The sequence below is a fragment of the Arachis stenosperma genome, chromosome 3 (assembly GCF_014773155.1).
Source record: "Arachis stenosperma cultivar V10309 chromosome 3, arast.V10309.gnm1.PFL2, whole genome shotgun sequence".
Classification (NCBI taxonomy): Eukaryota; Viridiplantae; Streptophyta; class Magnoliopsida; order Fabales; family Fabaceae; genus Arachis; species Arachis stenosperma.
This window is the reverse complement of record NC_080379.1, coordinates 20,950,499-20,968,093: the sequence shown is the minus strand read 5'-3', so window position 1 is coordinate 20,968,093 and position 17,595 is coordinate 20,950,499. Positions and strand designations below refer to the sequence as shown.

Below are 17,595 nucleotides of genomic sequence, written 5' to 3'. Positions count from 1 at the left end.
TTGGTTGATATATATTTTTGGTTAGCGTGTGTATTTCAGTTTTTTTGTCCAAAAAGGCTTTCAGGTTGATTCAATTTTTTGTTCAAAAAGGTTTTCAAAATTTAAAATTAATTTCCTGTTTTATTTTAAAATCAAATAGTTTATGAGGTCGTGTCTTTTCAAGTCATATCAAAAGGTGATGCAGTTGCATGGTTTATGAGAAACTTCTTTTGGGTACAGTTACCAACACTCCCTCTCTTCCCTCCATTAATTTCTCCTCAACTCCTCAGTTTCCTCCATTATCTTTACTGCTTCTCTTCCATCAAAAGCCTGAAACTAACCAAATGAGGAAGAAAGTTCTAGCTAAAAAGCCTCCTCGTGAGAAAGTTTACAAGCTTCCTACGAAACCTTCAACTCGCTCCCAAGACCGAACCTTCACTCCATCTCCCTCTCCTCCTACCTCACCTCCTCTGTGTGATCCAATGGCACGCACTAAAAACCCATCTACGGTTCCATCTTCAGCCAAGCCAACACCTCCTCCAAAGAAACCTCCTTCAAGGCCTGGGTCATCGAAGCCGAGTTCCTCAAAATGGAAAAGACCAGCAGCACCTGAACCTGCCTCTGAGCCCCCTCAACCCAAGTCGAGGTCTGTTCCATTACGCTCTCAAAGAGGTAAAACTCGAGTTCCTCTTAAAACTGTTAAAGAACCAGATGTTAGCCCTTTTGATCACAAATCTCACTTCTTGATCTCTTATTCGAACTATAACCCTTATAGATTCAAATCTGCCATGAATAATGACTTTTATGATGGAGTTATTAAGTACCGTATCCTGTGTCCCTCTTTTCTTGCTGATTTTCCAACTTTGAAAAGAAAATATTTTCCTTTTGTTGAAAATTTGGAATTTCTGGACTGGCATAATCTCTTTTCCATCAAAAAGCCTGTTTACCCTCGTTTGGTCAAAGAATTTTATGCTAACATGACTTATCATGAGGGCAGTGTTCACTCTTTTGTTAAGGGCAGAGACATTATTTTAAATGATGAAACAATTAGTGAGTTTTTGAAGTATACTGATGTTGGACCTTGTTCTTACACTTTTGTCAAGTGGGATGAAGGAGTTGGTATTTCTTATAATGATGCTTTGGCTCATATCTGTGAACATGTTTCCTTGATTGATGGCATTACACCCACTCACAAAGCCTTAGGATATGAACGTGCTCAATTACACCGAATTGTCAACCACATCATACTTCCTCAAAGTGATTCATATCAAAGGGTTTCTTACATTGACACTCTTGTTTTATATGCCCTGCTCACTAAAACAGAAATTTCTTTTGCCTACTTGATGGTTAAATACATGTTTGATTCTGTTAGAAGTGAGAAAGATAAAGCCCTTTCTTATGGAATGTTCTTAACTTGCATTTTTGAACATTTTGGTGTTGATTTGCCCAATGAGTCATATGAGAATAGACACTCTTAGGTAAAGGGAGGTGGTTCAGTAAAACAGCATAAGGGACCTACTCGCACTAAAAGGGTTGTGCTAGATGATGAAGATGCTGACTTTGTTCCTGAGGAATCTCCTGCTCCTTCCACTGAGGGCACTTCCATCTCCCCTGGACAAAAATCTGCTCTGCTCAACGTTGTTAAGGATGTAGTCCAGGAGTTTGTCTCCCAACCAAATCATATGATTGCAATGAGTAAGGAACAAAGGAAGTTAGCAAGCAAGCATGAGAACTTCCTCCGAAAATCAAGAGATAGAGTGGCTGTATTCATGAAGTTCATTGATAATCTTCAACAAGATGAAGATCCTGCCACTGATGCTGATGAGGAAGCTAATTTGGAAGGAAATGGCTCTGATGCCTAGAATTGTCTCATGAAACTACTTCTGTCTGCTCTCTTTTTGTCTCATGAAAACTGTTTTCTTTGCTACTTTTAAACTTTTTTTTGTTGTTGTCTTGGATGACTATAATATTCTAACTACTGCTGCACTTATTTTAAATTATCTGATATTTGAATTGTCCTCTAACACCTTCTTGCAGGATTTAAGGTGCTATTTTTGTTTAATCTTGCCTATGTTCCACCTTTGATGATAAAAGGGGGAGTAATAGCATAGTAGCATAGTAGCCTGAAATGAAAATGTGAATTTGAATTCTTAGGGTAAATTTTAATTGCTGCTACTGATTTCTGATGATTTCTTATGATTTTGTTGATTGCTACTGCTGTGAGTCTTTGGGATGAGATTGAAAAATTACTTTATGATATGTTGCTGTTTTGACCCTGTCCCTAATGTTTTAATGCTCTGTTTTGGCTAAAGCATGATCTGTCATGAACTATTAAAACTATCACTGTTTGCTGCATCTTTGGTTAGTATATAGCATATATTTGGTTCCAAATAAGTATATGTAAACAGGAAAGAAGAGAAGAGCATAAATCCAGGGGGAGCTACTCTTGAAAAGGAAAGGGGGGGCGACATAAAAGCGAATGACAAAAATCAAAGGGAGTTCCTAAACCTTACTCAAATTCATTTCCTTTTGATCATTGTTTCAATTATGTTTGTCATCAAGGGGGAGATTGTTAAGTTAAGAAATTAACTAAATTAATTAGTGATGACAAACACTATTTTTGGGCAAAATAAATAATTAGTGTTGAGTATTAATAATTGTATGTTGCTAATTATTTATTAAATATTACAGGCCAAAACTTAGTTTAGCAGCCCAATTGGAATGAAAATAAAATAACAAGGCTGGTGGGCTGGTAAATCAAGCAAAGCCCAAAAGAAACAAAGTGGGCTGAACTTGAGTAGAACCCGATCCAAGCCCGATTTGATTTCAGCAAATCCCTCCATCTTACTTCCAAAGTAACGTTCATTTTTCCTTTGTCTCAGTCAAATCACAGAAGAAAGAGAGAGAGCTTCTTCCCTAAGCTAATCACAAAAGAAGAAGAAAGAGAAAGATTAAGCTTGAAAGGCAGAAGTCTAATCAACTATTTCAAACCACATCAAGCTAGGTCAGAAGCTAAAGGTTATTTCATTTTCTTCTACATGCATCTCATTTTTCTCTCTTCATCTTCAACTCTCTGCCACTCCATTTTGGGTTATATTGAAAAGAGGATTTCTGTTCTTCACTGTTGTGTATCTATGGTTACAAATAAATCTTGGGGACCAAGTAGTTTCTCAATGGCCAAAATCTGGGTTCACTTGTGTGGATATCTATTTTCTACTTTCTTGGGATTTTCAGTCAACAAGGGAGGTCAGAAGCAAAGTCCCTAATTTGAGTAAAAATGGAAGAAAGTGAATGGCTGGGTTGGTGAAGCACACTACTCAAGAAGTTGACCTAGGAAGAGCAACCAAGCAACATGCAAGGAGATAAAAGAGGTTTGCTATTCATTCAGAAGCCAAGGAGAGAAAACCAGAGTTTAGTGAGTTGTATTCCGAGGGTTACCTGAAACTGTAGGTCGATCTTGGACGAGATCTGCGGTGGTGGCCGGAGCTGTCGTGTCCGAGTTGTTGGACTTGGTGGTGCTGCTGATCCTTCATCACCGGAGGGTGGTGGTACCTGCAAGAGACTCCAATGCTTAAGTTAGCACGTGCTTTAGGCAAGTTTTTAATAGAATTAGAGTATGAGTTATACCTGGGTGCTCTAGTGTATTTATAATAGTGTGGAGTGACCTTGAAGATAAGTTAGTTATCTTTATCTTATCTTATCATTTAGGGGAACCGCCTTATCTTTCTAGACTTTGACGCCTTTAGATTTGGGCTGTGTTCCTTCATTTGGGCCTGCTTTGGGCTCCTCTGGCGATTTGGCCGAACTCTTTATGAAGAGGTCGGGGAATCCTGACCTAAAGAGGTCGGTTGGTTTGTCTTCAATAAGCCCGGGTCGTTCAGCTCGACCCAGGGCATGAACAGTGCCCCTGCTTGAGCGCGGTCTTTCCTCTTGAGGTCGAGTCTTTTTAGACTTCGATCCTTTTGGAGAAGCCGAGCTGGAGCACTCTTTGTTGATCTCGACGTAGAACTCCTGTTGGTGACTTGAATGCGGAATGTTTCCTATTTTAATTACGGTGCACGTTATTGCTTTTCTTGGAAATGTGCGAAGGATTTAAAGACTTATTAATTCCTCGCCATTTTCCTTTGTTTCCCTCTTCGTATCTCCATTTGAATTTCAAAGCCCCCTCTTTTTCGGTTTCTCTTTTCATTGCTTACTGCAACTTTTCCCTTTCTCCTTGCTCTTTTTGTTTCTGTACTTTTGCGCTCTCTCTTGCTTTGCAGAGGCGATTGTTGGCATTTGTTGCTTCGATCTTTGACCAGTTACTATTCCCTCTCCACTGCAGGTTGGTTTTTCTTCTATCTCTTTTTTTAGTTTTTACACCGTTCTTTTTACCTGGTGTTGTTTGGGCCAAAAAGGTTTGACTTTGCTTGGGTTGGTGCTGGAAAGTTTGAATCTTCCTGCATTTTAATGTGCATTTTTGATGTTGTCTTTGATTGGTTTGCTTTGTTTCAATCTCTTTTATCTGACTTTCTTCATGCATAGATCTTTTTCTATTTGTAGCTTTTGGAATAATGAACTGTTTGATTGGAAAAAGGTTGCATCTTTGATGATTTCCACATGGCATGTTTGATGTCGATAGTTTTGGCATGTTTGATGTTGATAGTTCCCTTGCTGTTTTGTATGAATCGTCGTTTGTCAGAGAGGGATTTGATCCTTTTTTTTGTGTTTTTGGGGTTTGAACTGCGAAAATTTTCCTCTTTTTCCAAATCCTTGCTTTGTTATTGCCTCCAAAAGGTGCCCCTGGACTTTGCTGTGGGTCCTGGGGTTTCCCTTTTACTGTTGTATTTGGTTTCTAATATTTTATTGCCCGAGTTATCTCCGTATTTGTCCGAGCTGTTCCCCTATTTGCCCGAGCTGTTCGGTTAGTAACCCATTTTTCTTTTTTCTCACTATAGGACTAGTTGACCCATGTCTTTCCGCAAAAATATTATCGCGATGTCTTCCAAAGTCCCTGATGGCATGGCTGATTGGGTGGATTCCATGGTCCTTATGTGTGTTTCCGTGGTTGATCCGGAATATTGTGAGAAGCTTAAGAAATTTCATAGAGTTTGTAACAATAGGAATGATGAAAAGAACTATGAGTTGGTATCCCCGGACCCCAAGGAGAGGGTTTGCTTCTCTACCCTGATTCTAGGAAATCGGCCATTTTTCTATGCTTACGACTACTTCTTTAGTCAATTAAGCATAACCATCCCCTTTACCCCTTTTGAAACTGATTTGATGTGGTCTTGTAATGTAGCTCCCTCTCAGCTTCATCCTAATTCATGGGGTTTTATAATGATCTTTCAGCTTTTGTGTCAAGAATTGGGCATCCATCCTTCTCAAACACTTTTTCTTCATCTCTTTGTGTTGACTAAACCTGGGGTAACCAAGAAGAAGACCTCTTGGATTTCTTTCCGTGCTACCCAAGGAAAGAAATTTTTTTCGATGTATAACGAATTCTTCTGTGACTTCAAGAATTATTTTTTCAAGGTCAAAGCTGTTGAAGGAGCTCGGCCTTTCTTTTTAGGCGAGAATGATAAACCTATTTTTCCCTTATCATGGCAAGAAAAGGTGGTAGTAGTCAAGTATTCCTGGGAGAGTCTGAGTGAGGTTGAGCAGGCTTTTGTGAGAGTGCTGGAGGAGAATTGGGGGGAGCCTCCCATCTTGATACGAAGATGTTCTTGGGGGATCCCTCCCTTCTTCGTGCTGAGTTGGGTAGTGGTCGACCTCTTTTTCAGTTTTTTCTTTTGTTTGTTCATTTTGTTAGTTTATCCTTTCTTCTTAGTTGTAACTTGGTTTTGCTGGCTTCTTTTTTAAGAGATGGTGAAGACCTCAGATTCAATAAAGGCCTTTAAGAGGGCCAAGAAGACGACTTCGGCTCAGAACATTTCGGCCAAAGGTTCTGGGGAGGGATCTTCCAAGGTCACTCTGAAGAGGTCGACCTCGGATACTTCTGGGCCGAGGAACATCATACCAACTCCTCAAGTTCACTTGGCCTCTTCCGATCCTCCCCATCCGACCTCTAGCACTACCTCTCCTTCCGCTGTTGGTCCTCCTCCCAAGAAGAAAAAGACTATCGAGCCCTATGATCTGGATGCCCTTGACTTTGATGCTGTAGGGTTTGTAGACAATCAAATTGCTCCTTATGGCAAACTTCCTATAGATGATGTGTCCATCCTTCGCCACCTGGATTTCATTTCCAGGAGTAGTGTTCGGATGGCTCATATGGGTGCGGCTTTATTCCGTACGATTCAAGACTCTCCTGTCCAAACGACGAAGGCTTTTATGCATGAGGCTAAGTCAGAATTCGATAGGATCAAGGGGCTGAAGGATGAGCTTGACCTAAGGTAGCCAAGTTGGAGCTGAATTTAGAGAATGAGAAGGCCCGGGCTACCTCTACTGTGGCTTCTGCAACTCTGGCCAAGGAGATGGTGCAAAAGCATAAAGAAATTTATGTTCAAACTTATGGTAAGCTGATGGAGACCAGTGAGAGGCTAGAATATGCTCATGCTGATTATGCTGAGCTCCAAGGCCATCTGGTGGGTAGTGTAAATGATGCCTATAAGAATTTAAAGGCTCAGGTCCGAGTTCTTGCTCTCGAGCTCGACCTGAGTCTCTTTAGTTTGGACAACATTGTTGAAAATGGTAAGATTATTCCTGGTGCACGAAATTGTGATAAGCGCCATCAACATGGTACGCTCAATTGCAATCTCAACTCTTTATCACAACTTCGCACAACTAACCAGCAAGTGCACTGGGTCGTCCAAGTAATAAACCTTACGCGAGTAAGGGTCGATCCCACGGATATTGTTGGTATGAAGCAAGCTATGGTCATCTTGTAAATCTCAGTCAGGCAGATTCAAATGGTTATGGAGGATTGATAATTAAAAGATGAATAAAACATAAAATAAAGATAGAGATACTTATGTAATTCATTGGTGAGAATTTCAGATAAGCGTGTGGAGATGCTTTGTCCCTTCCGTCTCTCTGCTTTCCTACTGTCTTCATCCAATCCTTCTTACTCCTTTCCATGGCAAGCTGTATGTTGGGCATCACCGTTGTCAATGGCTACAGTCCCGTCCTCTCAGTGAAAATGTTCAACGCGCTCTGTCACAGCACGACTATTCATCTGTCGGTTCTCGATCATGTCGGAATAGAATCCAGTGATTCTTTTGCGTCTGTCACTAATGCCCCACAATCGCGAGTTTGAAGCTCGTCAGTGTCATTCAATCCCTGAATCCTACTCAGAATACCACAGACAAGGTTTAGACCTTCCGGATTCTCAAGAATGGCCGCCAATGGATTCTAGCTTATACCACGAAGATTCTGATTAAGGAATCCAAGAGATAAACATTCAAGCCTTGTTTGCATGTAAAACGGAAGTGGTTGTCAAGCACGCGTTCATAAGTGAGAATGATGATGAGCGTCACATAATCATCACATTCATCATGTTCTTGGGTGTGAATGAATATCTTAGAACAAGAATAAGCTGAATTGAATAGAAGAACACTAGTAATTGCATTAATACTCGAGGTACAGTAGAGCTCCACACCTTAATCTATGGTGTGTATAAACTCTACCGTTGAAAATACATAAGAACAAGGTCTAGGCATGACCAAATGGCCAGCCTCCCAAAGAGGGTTCAATCATAAAAACGTGATCAAAAGATGATCCAAAGATTGAAAGATTCCCCCAAATACAATAGCAAAAGGTCCTATTAATAGAGAACTAGTAGCCTAGGGTTTACAGAAATGAGTAAATGACGTAAAAATCCACTTCCGGGCCCACTTGGTGTGTGCTTGGGCTGAGCATTGAAGCTTCCAAGTGTAGAGACTTTTCTTGGAGTTAAATGCCAGCTTTTGTGCCAGTTTGGGCGTTTAACTCCCACTTTTGTGCCAGTTCCGACATCTAACGCCGGGAATTCTGAAGCTGACTTGGAACGCCTATTTGGGCCATCAAATCTTGTGAAAAGTATAAACAATTATATATTGCTGGAAAGCCCTAGATATCTACTTTCCAACGCAATTGAGAGCGCGCCAATTGGGCTTCTGTAGCTCCAGAAAATGCACTTCGAGTGAAGAGAGGTCAGAATCCAACAGCATCTGCAACCCTTTTCAGCCTCTGAATCAGATTTTTGCTCAGGTCCCTCAATTTCAGCCAGAAAATACTTGAAATCACAGAAAAAAACACAAACTCATAGTAAAGTCCAGAAAAGTGAATTTTAAATAAAAACTAATAAAAATATAATAAAAACTAACTAAAACATACTAAAAGCATACTAAAAACAATGCCAAAAAGCGTATAAATTATCCGCTCATCAGTTCCTGCCTCAGATGAAGAAGAGGAAGGTCCTCGCCTTGAGCCGTCAGCCAAGGCTTCTTCTGCCCCGACTTCTTCAACTCCTGCTGCGGAGGTCAGCCACCCTGAGTCCAACCCCGATGTCCAGATCTTAAATCTGGATGATGGAACTGTGGATGCGACTCCTTTGAAGACCATTCCTCCTTCTACAGCTCAGGGTGCTGCTGTTGGGGAGAGCTTGGACCCTTGATGACTTTTCTTTGATGTATTTTGTGTAGCCCGGTCTGTGGGCTTTTAAACTTTTCTTTTTGTAACAATGACATGTGTTGACTTCTTTGACATTCGGTTGCTTTTCGTTAGCAACTTTATTTTGCAAAAATCAAACGCTTTTGACTCTAGAGTCTGACTTTCTAGTGGTTTTCTGAGTCTATGGATTACTTTTTATAACTTTGTCGCTTTGATTGGTCTGGTCCGACTTCTTCTAGTCGGTGCTTTCTAAGTTATTTCTAGTAATCCATTTTTACTTAGACCTCATCAGGCCTCTTTCTATGGATTACTTTTTATAAGTTTTGTAGCTTTCGTGTCGATTGGTGAGAATTTCTGATAAGCGTATGGAGATGCTTTGTCCCTTCCGTCTCTCTGCTTTCCTACTGTCTTCATCCAATCCTTCTTACTCCTTTCCATGGCAAGCTGTATGTAGGGTTTCACCGTTGTCAATGGCTACCTCCCAACCTCTCAGTGAAAATGTTCAACGCGCTCTGTCACATCACGGCTATTCAGCTGTCGGTTCTTGATCATGTTGGAATAGAATCCATTGATTCTTTTGCGTCTGTCACTAACGCCCCCACAATCGCAAGTTTGAAGCTCGTCACAGTCATTCAATCCTTGAATCCTACTCAGAATACCACAGACAAGGTTTACACCTTCCAGATTATCTTGAATGCCGCCATCAATTCTAGCTTATACCACGAAGATTCTGATTAAGGAATCCAAGAGATAAACACTCAAGCCTTGTTGGCTTGTAGAACGGAAGTGGTTGTCAGGCACGTGTTCATAAGTGAGAATGATGATGAGCGTCACATAATCATCACATTCATCATGTTCTTGGGTGCGAATGAATATCTTAGAACAAGAATGAGCTGAATTGAATAGAAGAACACTAGTAATTGCATTAATACTCGAGGTACAGCAGAGCTCCACACCTTAATCTATGGTGTGTAGAAACTCCACCGTTGAAAATACATAAGAACAAGGTCTAGGCATGGCCGTGAGGCCAGCGCCCAGTGATCTAAGAACTAGACGTCCAAAGATGATCCTCAGATCTAAAGTGATCAAAAGATGTAAAGTGATCAAAAGATGAAAATACAATAGCAAAAGTTCCTATTTGTAGAGAACTAGCAGCTTAAGGTTTACAAAGATGAGTAAATGACATAAAAATCCACTTCCGGGCCCACTTGGTGTGTGTTTGGGCTGAGCATTGAAGTTTTCATGTGTAGAGACTTTTCTTGGAGTTAAACGCCAGCTTTTGTGCCAGTTTGGGCGTTTAACTCCCATTCTTGTGCCAGTTCCGGCATTTAACGCCATAATTCTTGAGCTGATTTGGAACGCCGGTTTGGGCAATCAAATCTCGGGCAAAGTATGGACTATTATACATTGCTGAAAAGCCCAGGATGTCTACTTTCCAACGCAATTGAGAGCGCGCCAATTAGGCTTCTGTAGATCCAGAAAACTTACTTCGAGTTCAGGGAGGTCAGAATCCAACAGCATCTACAGTCATTTTCAACCTCTGAATCAGATTTTTGCTCAGGTCCCTCAATTTCAGCCAGAAAATACCTGAAATCACAGAAAAACACACAAACTCATAGTAAAGTCCAGAAAAGTGAATTTTAACTAAAAACTAATAAAATTATAATAAAAACTAACTAAAACATACTAAAAACAATGCCAAAAAGCGTATAAATTATCCGCTCATCACAACACCAAACTTTAATTGTTGCTTGTCCCCAAGCAACTGAAAATCAAATAAGATAAAAAGAAGAGAATATGCAATGAATTCCAAAAACATCTATGAAGATCAGTATTAATTAGATGAGCGGGGCTTTTAGCTTTTTGGCTCTGAATAGTTTTGGCATCTCACTCTATCCTTTGAAATTTAGAATGATTGGCTTCTATAGGGACTCAGAATCCAGATAGTATTATTGATTCTCCTAGTTAAGTATGATGATTCTTGAACACAGCTACTTTATGAGTCTTGGCTGTGGCCCAAAGCACTCTGTCTTCCAGTATTACCACCAGATACATACATGCCACAGACACATAATTGGGTGGACCTTTTCAGATTGTGACTCAGCTTTGCTAGAGTCCCCAATTAGAGGTGTCCAGGGTTCTTAAGCACACTCTTTTTTGCCTTGGATCACGACTTTATTTATTGTTTTTCTTTTTCTTTTTCTATTTTTTTTTCGTTTTTCTCTTTTTTTGTATTCATTGCTTTTTCTTGCTTCAAGAATCATTTTTTATGATTTTTCAGATCCTCAGTAACATGTCTCCTTTTTTCATCATTCTTTCAAGAGCCAACATTCATGAACAACAAATTCAAAAGACATGCACTGTTCAAGCATACATTCAGAAACCAAAAGTATTGCCACCACATCAAACTAATTAATCTGTTATAAAATTTAAAATTCATGCAATTCTTCTCTTTTTCAATTAAGAACATTTTTCATTTAAGAAAGGTGATGGATTCATAGGACATTCATAACTTTAAGGCATAGATACTAAGACACTAATGATCATAAGACACAAACATAGATAAACATAAGCATGATTTTTCGAAAAAAATAGAAAAATAAAGAACAAGGAGATTAAAGAACGGGTCCACCTTAGTGATGGCGGCTTGTTCTTCCTCTTGAAGATCTTATGGAGTGCTTGAGCTCCTCAATGTCTCTTCCTTGCCTTTGTTGTTCCTCTCTCATGATTCTTTGATCTTCTCTAATTTCATGGAGGAGGATGGAATGTTCTTGGTGCTCCACCCTTAGTTGTCCCATGTTGGAACTCAATTCTCCTAGGGAGGTGTTGATTTGCTCCCAATAGTTTTGTGGAGGAAAGTGCATCCCTTGAGCCATCTCAGGGATTTCATGATGAGTGGGATCTCTTGTTTGCTCCATCCTTTTCTTGGTGATGGGCTTGTCCTCATCAATGAGGATGTCTCCTTCTATGTCAATTCCAACTGAATAACAGAGGTGACAAATGAGATGAGGAAAGGCTAACCTTGCCAAGGTAGAGGACTTGTCCGCCACCTTATAAAGTTCTTGGGTTATAACCTCATGAACTTCTACTTCTTCTCCAATCATGATGCTATGAATCATGATAGCCCGGTCTATAGTAACTTCAGACCGGTTGCTAGTGGGAATGATTGAGTGCTGGATAAACTCCAACCATCCCCTAGCCACGGGCTTGAGGTCATGCCTTCTCAGTTGAATCGGCTTCCCTCTTGAATCTCTCTTCCATTGAGCGCCCTCTTCACAAATGTCTATGAGGACTTGGTCCAACCTTTGATCAAAGTTGACCCTTCTAGTGTAGGGGTGTTCATCTCCTTGCATCATCGGCAAGTTGAATGCCAACCTTACATTTTCCGGACTAAAATCTAAGCATTTCCCCCGAACCATTGTAAGCCAATTCTTTGGGTCTGGGTTCACACTTTGATCATGGTTCTTGGTGATCCATGCATTGGCGTAGAACTCTTGAACCATTAAGATTCTGACTTGTTGAATGGGGTTGGTAAGAACTTCCTAACCTCTTCTTTGAATCTCATGTCGGATCTCTGGATATTCACTCTTTTTGAGTTTGAAAGGGACCTCGGGGATCACCTTCTTCATGGCCACAACTTCATAGAAGTGGTCTTGATGCACCCTTGAGATGAATCTCTCCATCTCCCATGACTCGGAGGTGGAAGCTTTTGCCTTCCCTTTCCTCTTTCTAAAGGTTTTTTCGGCCTTAGATGCCATAAATGGTTATGGAAAAACAAAAAGCAATGCTTTTACCACACCAAACTTAGAAGGTTTGCTCGTCCTCGAGCAAAAGAAGAAAGAAGAGAGTAGAAGAAGAAGAAATAGAGGAGATGGAGGTGGCTTTGATATTCGGCCAAGGGGGAGAAGTAGTGTGTAGGTTGTGTGAAAATGAATGAGTGAGGATGGGTTTATATAGGAGTGGAGAGGGGGTGTATGGTTCGGCCATTATGGGTGGGTTTGGGAGGGAAAGTGGTTTGAATTTGAATGGTAGGGTAGGTGGGGTTTTATGAAGGATGGATGTGAGTGGTGAAGAGAATGGTAGGATTTGATAGGTGAGGGGTTTTTGGGGAAAAGGTGTTGAGGTGATTGGTGAATGGAGAAGAAGAAAAGAGAGAGAGGTGAGGTAGGTGGGGATCCTGTAGGGTCCACAGATCCTGAGGTGTCAAGGATAATTCATCCCTGCACCAAGTGGCGAGCAAAATTGCTCTTTCTGCCAATCCTGGCATTAAACGCCAGTCTGGTGCCCCTTTCTGGCGTTAAACGCCCAGAATGGTGCCAGACTGGGCGTTAAACGCCTAATTGCTGCCCTTACTGGCGTTTAAACGCCAGCAAGATTTTCCTCCAGGGTGTGCTATTTTTCTTTTTATTTTTCATTCTGTTTTTGCTTTTTCAATTGATTTTGTGACTTTCCATGATCATCAACCTACAGAAAACATAAAATAACAAAGGAAATTAGATAAGTATAACATTGGGTTGCTTCTCAACAAGCGCTTCTTTAATGTCAGTAGCTTGACAGTGGGCTCTCATGGAGCCTCACAGATGTTCAGAGCAATGTTGGAACCTCCCAACACCAAACTTAGAGTCTGAATGTGGGGGTTCAACACCAAACTTAGAAGTTGGTTGTGGCCTCCCAACACCAAACTTAGAGTTTGACTGTGGGGGCTCTGCTTGACTCTGTTTTGAGAGAAGCTCTTCATGCTTCCTCTCCATGGTAACAGAGGGATATCCTTGAGCCTTAAACACAAAGGATTCTTCATTCACTTGAATGATCAATTCTCCTTTGTCAACATCAATCACAGCCTTTGCTGTGGCTAGGAAGGGTCTACCAAGGATGATAGATTCATCCATGCACTTCCCAGTCTCTAGGACTATGAAATCAGCAGGGATGTAATGGTCTTCAACCTTGACCAGAACATCCTCTACCAGTCTATAAGCTTGTTTTCTTGAATTGTCTGCTATCTCTAGTGAGATTCTTACAGCTTGCACCTCAAAGATCCCTAGCTTCTCCATTACAGAGAGAGGCATGAGGTTTATGCTTGACCCTAGGTCACACAGAGCCTTCTCAAAGGTCATAGTGACTATGGTACAAGGTATTGAGAACTTCCCAGGGTCCTGTCTCTTTTGAGGTAATCTCTGCCTAGTCAAGTCATCCAGTTCTTTGGTGAGTGATGAGCGGATAATTTATACGCTTTTTGACATTATTTTTAGTATGTTTTTAGTATGTTTTAGTTAGTTTTTATTATATTTTTATTAGTTTTTAGTTAAAATTCACTTTTCTGGAATTTACTATGAGTTTGTGTATTTTTCTGTGATTTTAGGTATTTTCTGGCTGAAATTGAGGGACCTGAGTAAAAATCTGATTCAGAGGCTGAAAATGACTGTAGATGCTGTTGGATTCTGACCTCCCTGCACTCGAATTAAATTTTCTGGATCTACAGAAGCCCAATTGGCGCGCTCTCAATTGCGTTGGAAAGTAGACATCCTGGGCTTTCCAGAAATATATAATAGTCTATACTTTGCCCGAGATTTGATGGCCCAAACCGGCGTTCCAAATCAGCTCAAAACTGCCCAGCGTTAAACGCCGGAACTGGCACAAGAATGGGAGTTAAATGCCCAAACTGTCACAAAAGCTGGTGTTTAACTCCAAGAGAAGTCTCTACACGGAAATGCTTCAATGCTCAGCTCAATCACACACCGAGTGGGCCCGAAAGTGGATTTTTATGTCATTTACTCATTTCTGTAAACCCTAGGCTACTAGTTCTCTACAAATAGGACCTTTTGCTATTGTATTTTCATCTTTTGATCATTTTAGATCTCAGGATCATCTTTGGACGTCTAGTTCTTAGATCATTGGGAGGCTGGCCATTCGGCCATGCCTAGACCTTGTTCTTATGTATTTTCAATGGTGGAGTTTCTACACACCATAGATTAAGGTGTGGAGCTCTGCTATACCTCGAGTATTAATGTAATTACTATTATTCTTCTATTCAATTCAGCTTGTTCTTGTTCTAAGATATCACTTGTTCCTCAACTTGATGAATGTGATGATCCGTGACACTCATCATCATTCTCACCTATGAACGTGTGCCTGACAACCACTTCCGTTCTACCTTAGATTGAGTGGATATCTCTTGGATCCCTTAATCGAAATCTTCGTGGTATAAGCTAGAATTGATGGCGGCATTCAAGAGAATCTGGAAGGTCTAAACCTTGTCTGTGGTATTCTGAGTAGGATTCAATGATTGAATGACTGTGACGAGCTTCAAACTCTTGAAGGCTGGGCATTAGTGACAGACGCAAAAGAATCAATGGATTCTATTCCAACCTGATTGAGAACCGACAGATGATTAGCCGTGCCGTGACAGGGTGCGTTGAACATTTTCACTAAGAGGACGGGATTGTAGCCACTGACAACGGTGATGCCCAACATACAGCTTGCCATAGAAAGGAGTAAGAAGGATTGGATGAAGACAGTAGGAAAGCAGAGAGACGGAAGGGACAAAGCATCTCCATACGCTTATCTGAAATTCTCACCAATGAATTACATAAGTATCTCTATCTTTATGCTTTATTCGTATATCATCCATAACCATTTGAATCTGCCTGACTAAGATTTACAAGGTGAGCATAGCTTGCTTCATACCAACAATCCCTTACTCGCGTAAGGTTTATTACATGGACGACCCAGTGCACTTGCTGGTTAGTTGTGTGAAGTTGTGATAAAGAGTTGAGATTGCAATTGAGCGTACCATGTTGATGGCGCCATTGATGATCACAATTTTGTGCACCAAGTTTTTGGCGCCGTTGCCGGGGATTGTTTGAGTTTGGACAACTGGCGGTTCATCTTGTTTCTTAGATTAGGTATTTTTCTTCAGAGTTCTTAAGAATAAATTCTAGTGTTTCAACGTGATGTTCTTATCATCACCAAAGCTGATTGATCCTCATTAATTTAGCTCTTGAATGCAATGTCCTGCTGAAGCTTGGCTAGCCATGTCTAATTCCTTTAGACTGAAGCTTTAGACTAACATTGCATGATTCCTAGAATTCTCATTAAGAATTTTGATATCTTTATTTTCTTTTCCACTTAATTTTCGAAAAATCCAAAAAAATTACAAAATCATAAAAATCAAAAATATTTTTATGTTCCTTGTTTGAGTCTAGTGTCTCATTTTAAGTTTGGTGTCAACTGCATGTTTTTGTTCTTCTTGTTCATGCATGTGTCTTCATTGATCTTCAAGATGTTCTTGATGATTTCCTTGTTCTGATCTTTAAATTCTCTTGTCTTGAGTGTTTTGTTGTTTCTCATATGCATTCTCATTTTGTTAGTTTCAATAGTATACAAACTTCTAAGTTTGGTGTCTTGCATGCATTGTTATTTGATTTTAGTTGCATTTTGATTATTCCTCATCATTAAAAATTCAAAAATATTTTTAATTTGTGTCTTTTCAAGTTAATAATACAGAGAATTGAAGATTCAGAACATACAGTAGAGGAATTACACAGAAAAAGCTAGGCGTTCAAAACGCCCAGTGAAGAAGGAAAACTGGCGTTTAAACGCCAGCCAGGGTGCCTGGCTGGGCGTTTAACGCCCAAAAGGGTAGCATTTTGGGCGTTAAACGCCAGAATGTATACCATTCTGGGCGTTTAACGCCAGGATGGCACAAGAGGGAAGATTTTGTTTTTAATTCAAATTTTTTTCAAGTTTTCAAATTTTTTTTTTCAAAATCAAATCTTTTTCAAATCATATCTTTTCAATCAAATTTTTTTCAAAATCAATTTCTTTCCATTTTCAAAAATACTTGCTAACAATTAATGATTTGATTCAACATTTCAAGTATGTTGCCTTCTCTGTTGAGAAAGGTTTAATGTTTGAATCATATCTTTTTTTGTTAACCAGGTCATTAATTTTCAAAATCAAAATCTTTTTAAATTGTTTTTCAAATCATATCTTCTCAATCATATCTTTTTAAAAAAAAACCATAACTTTTCAATCATATCTCTTTAATCACATCTTTTTCAAAATAGTTTTCAATCATATCTTTTTAATTTCTAATTTCAAAATCTTTTTCAAAAATCACTTGATTTCTTTTCCACTCTTAGTTTTCGAAAATCAATCAGTATTTTTCAAAATGATTTTAAAACCTGTTACTTATTTTCAAAAATTTCTTCCCCTCTTCTCACATCCTTCTATTTATGGACTAACACTCCTCCTCAATGCACAATTCGAACTCCATCTTTCTTGATAAGTTCGAATTCTTATATCTCTCCTTCTATTTTTCTTTTCCTCTGACACCTCAAGGAATCTCTATACTGTGACATAGAGGATTCCATATTTTCTTGTTCTCTTCTCTTTCATATGAGCAGGAGCAAAGACAAAAGCATTCTTGTTAAGGCTGACCCTGAACCTAAAAGGACCTTGAAGCGAAAGCTAAGAGAAGCTAAGGCACAACTCTCTGTAGAGGACTTAACAGAAATCTTCAAAGAATAAGAACCTATGGCAACCGAAAACAACAACAATGCCAACAATGCAAGGAAGGTGCTGGGTGACTTTACTGCACCTACTCCCGACTTCTATGGGAGAAGCATCTCTATCCCTGCCATTGGAGCAAACAACTTTGAGCTTAAGCCTCAATTAGTTTCTCTAATGCAACAGAATTGCAAGTTCCATGGACTTCCATTGGAAGATCCTCATCAGTTTTTAGCTGAATTCTTACAAATCTGTGACACTGTCAAGACCAATGGGGTTGACCCTGAAGTCTACAGACTTATGCTATTTCCTTTTGCTGTAAGAGACAGAGCTAGGATATGGTTAGACTCATAACCTAAAGAAAGCATGAACTCTTGTGAAAAGCTAGTCAATGCCTTCTTGGCAAAGTTCTTTCCACCTCAAAAATTGAGTAAGCTTAGAATGGAAGTCCAAACCTTCAGACAGAAGGAAGGTGAATCCCTCTATGAAGCTTGGGAAAGATACAAACAATTGATCAGAAAGTGTCCTTCTGACATGCTT

The 17,595-nt window shown here is 39.9% G+C and overlaps 1 non-coding gene across 1 annotated transcript; it reads right to left on the bottom strand.

Annotated features, from left to right (window-relative positions):
* Positions 1–17,487: 17,487 nt before the first annotated feature.
* On the bottom strand, positions 17,488–17,595 carry LOC130970922 (small nucleolar RNA R71). The gene has a single exon (XR_009082167.1). It is a non-coding gene; the product is annotated as a small nucleolar RNA R71 (small nucleolar RNA).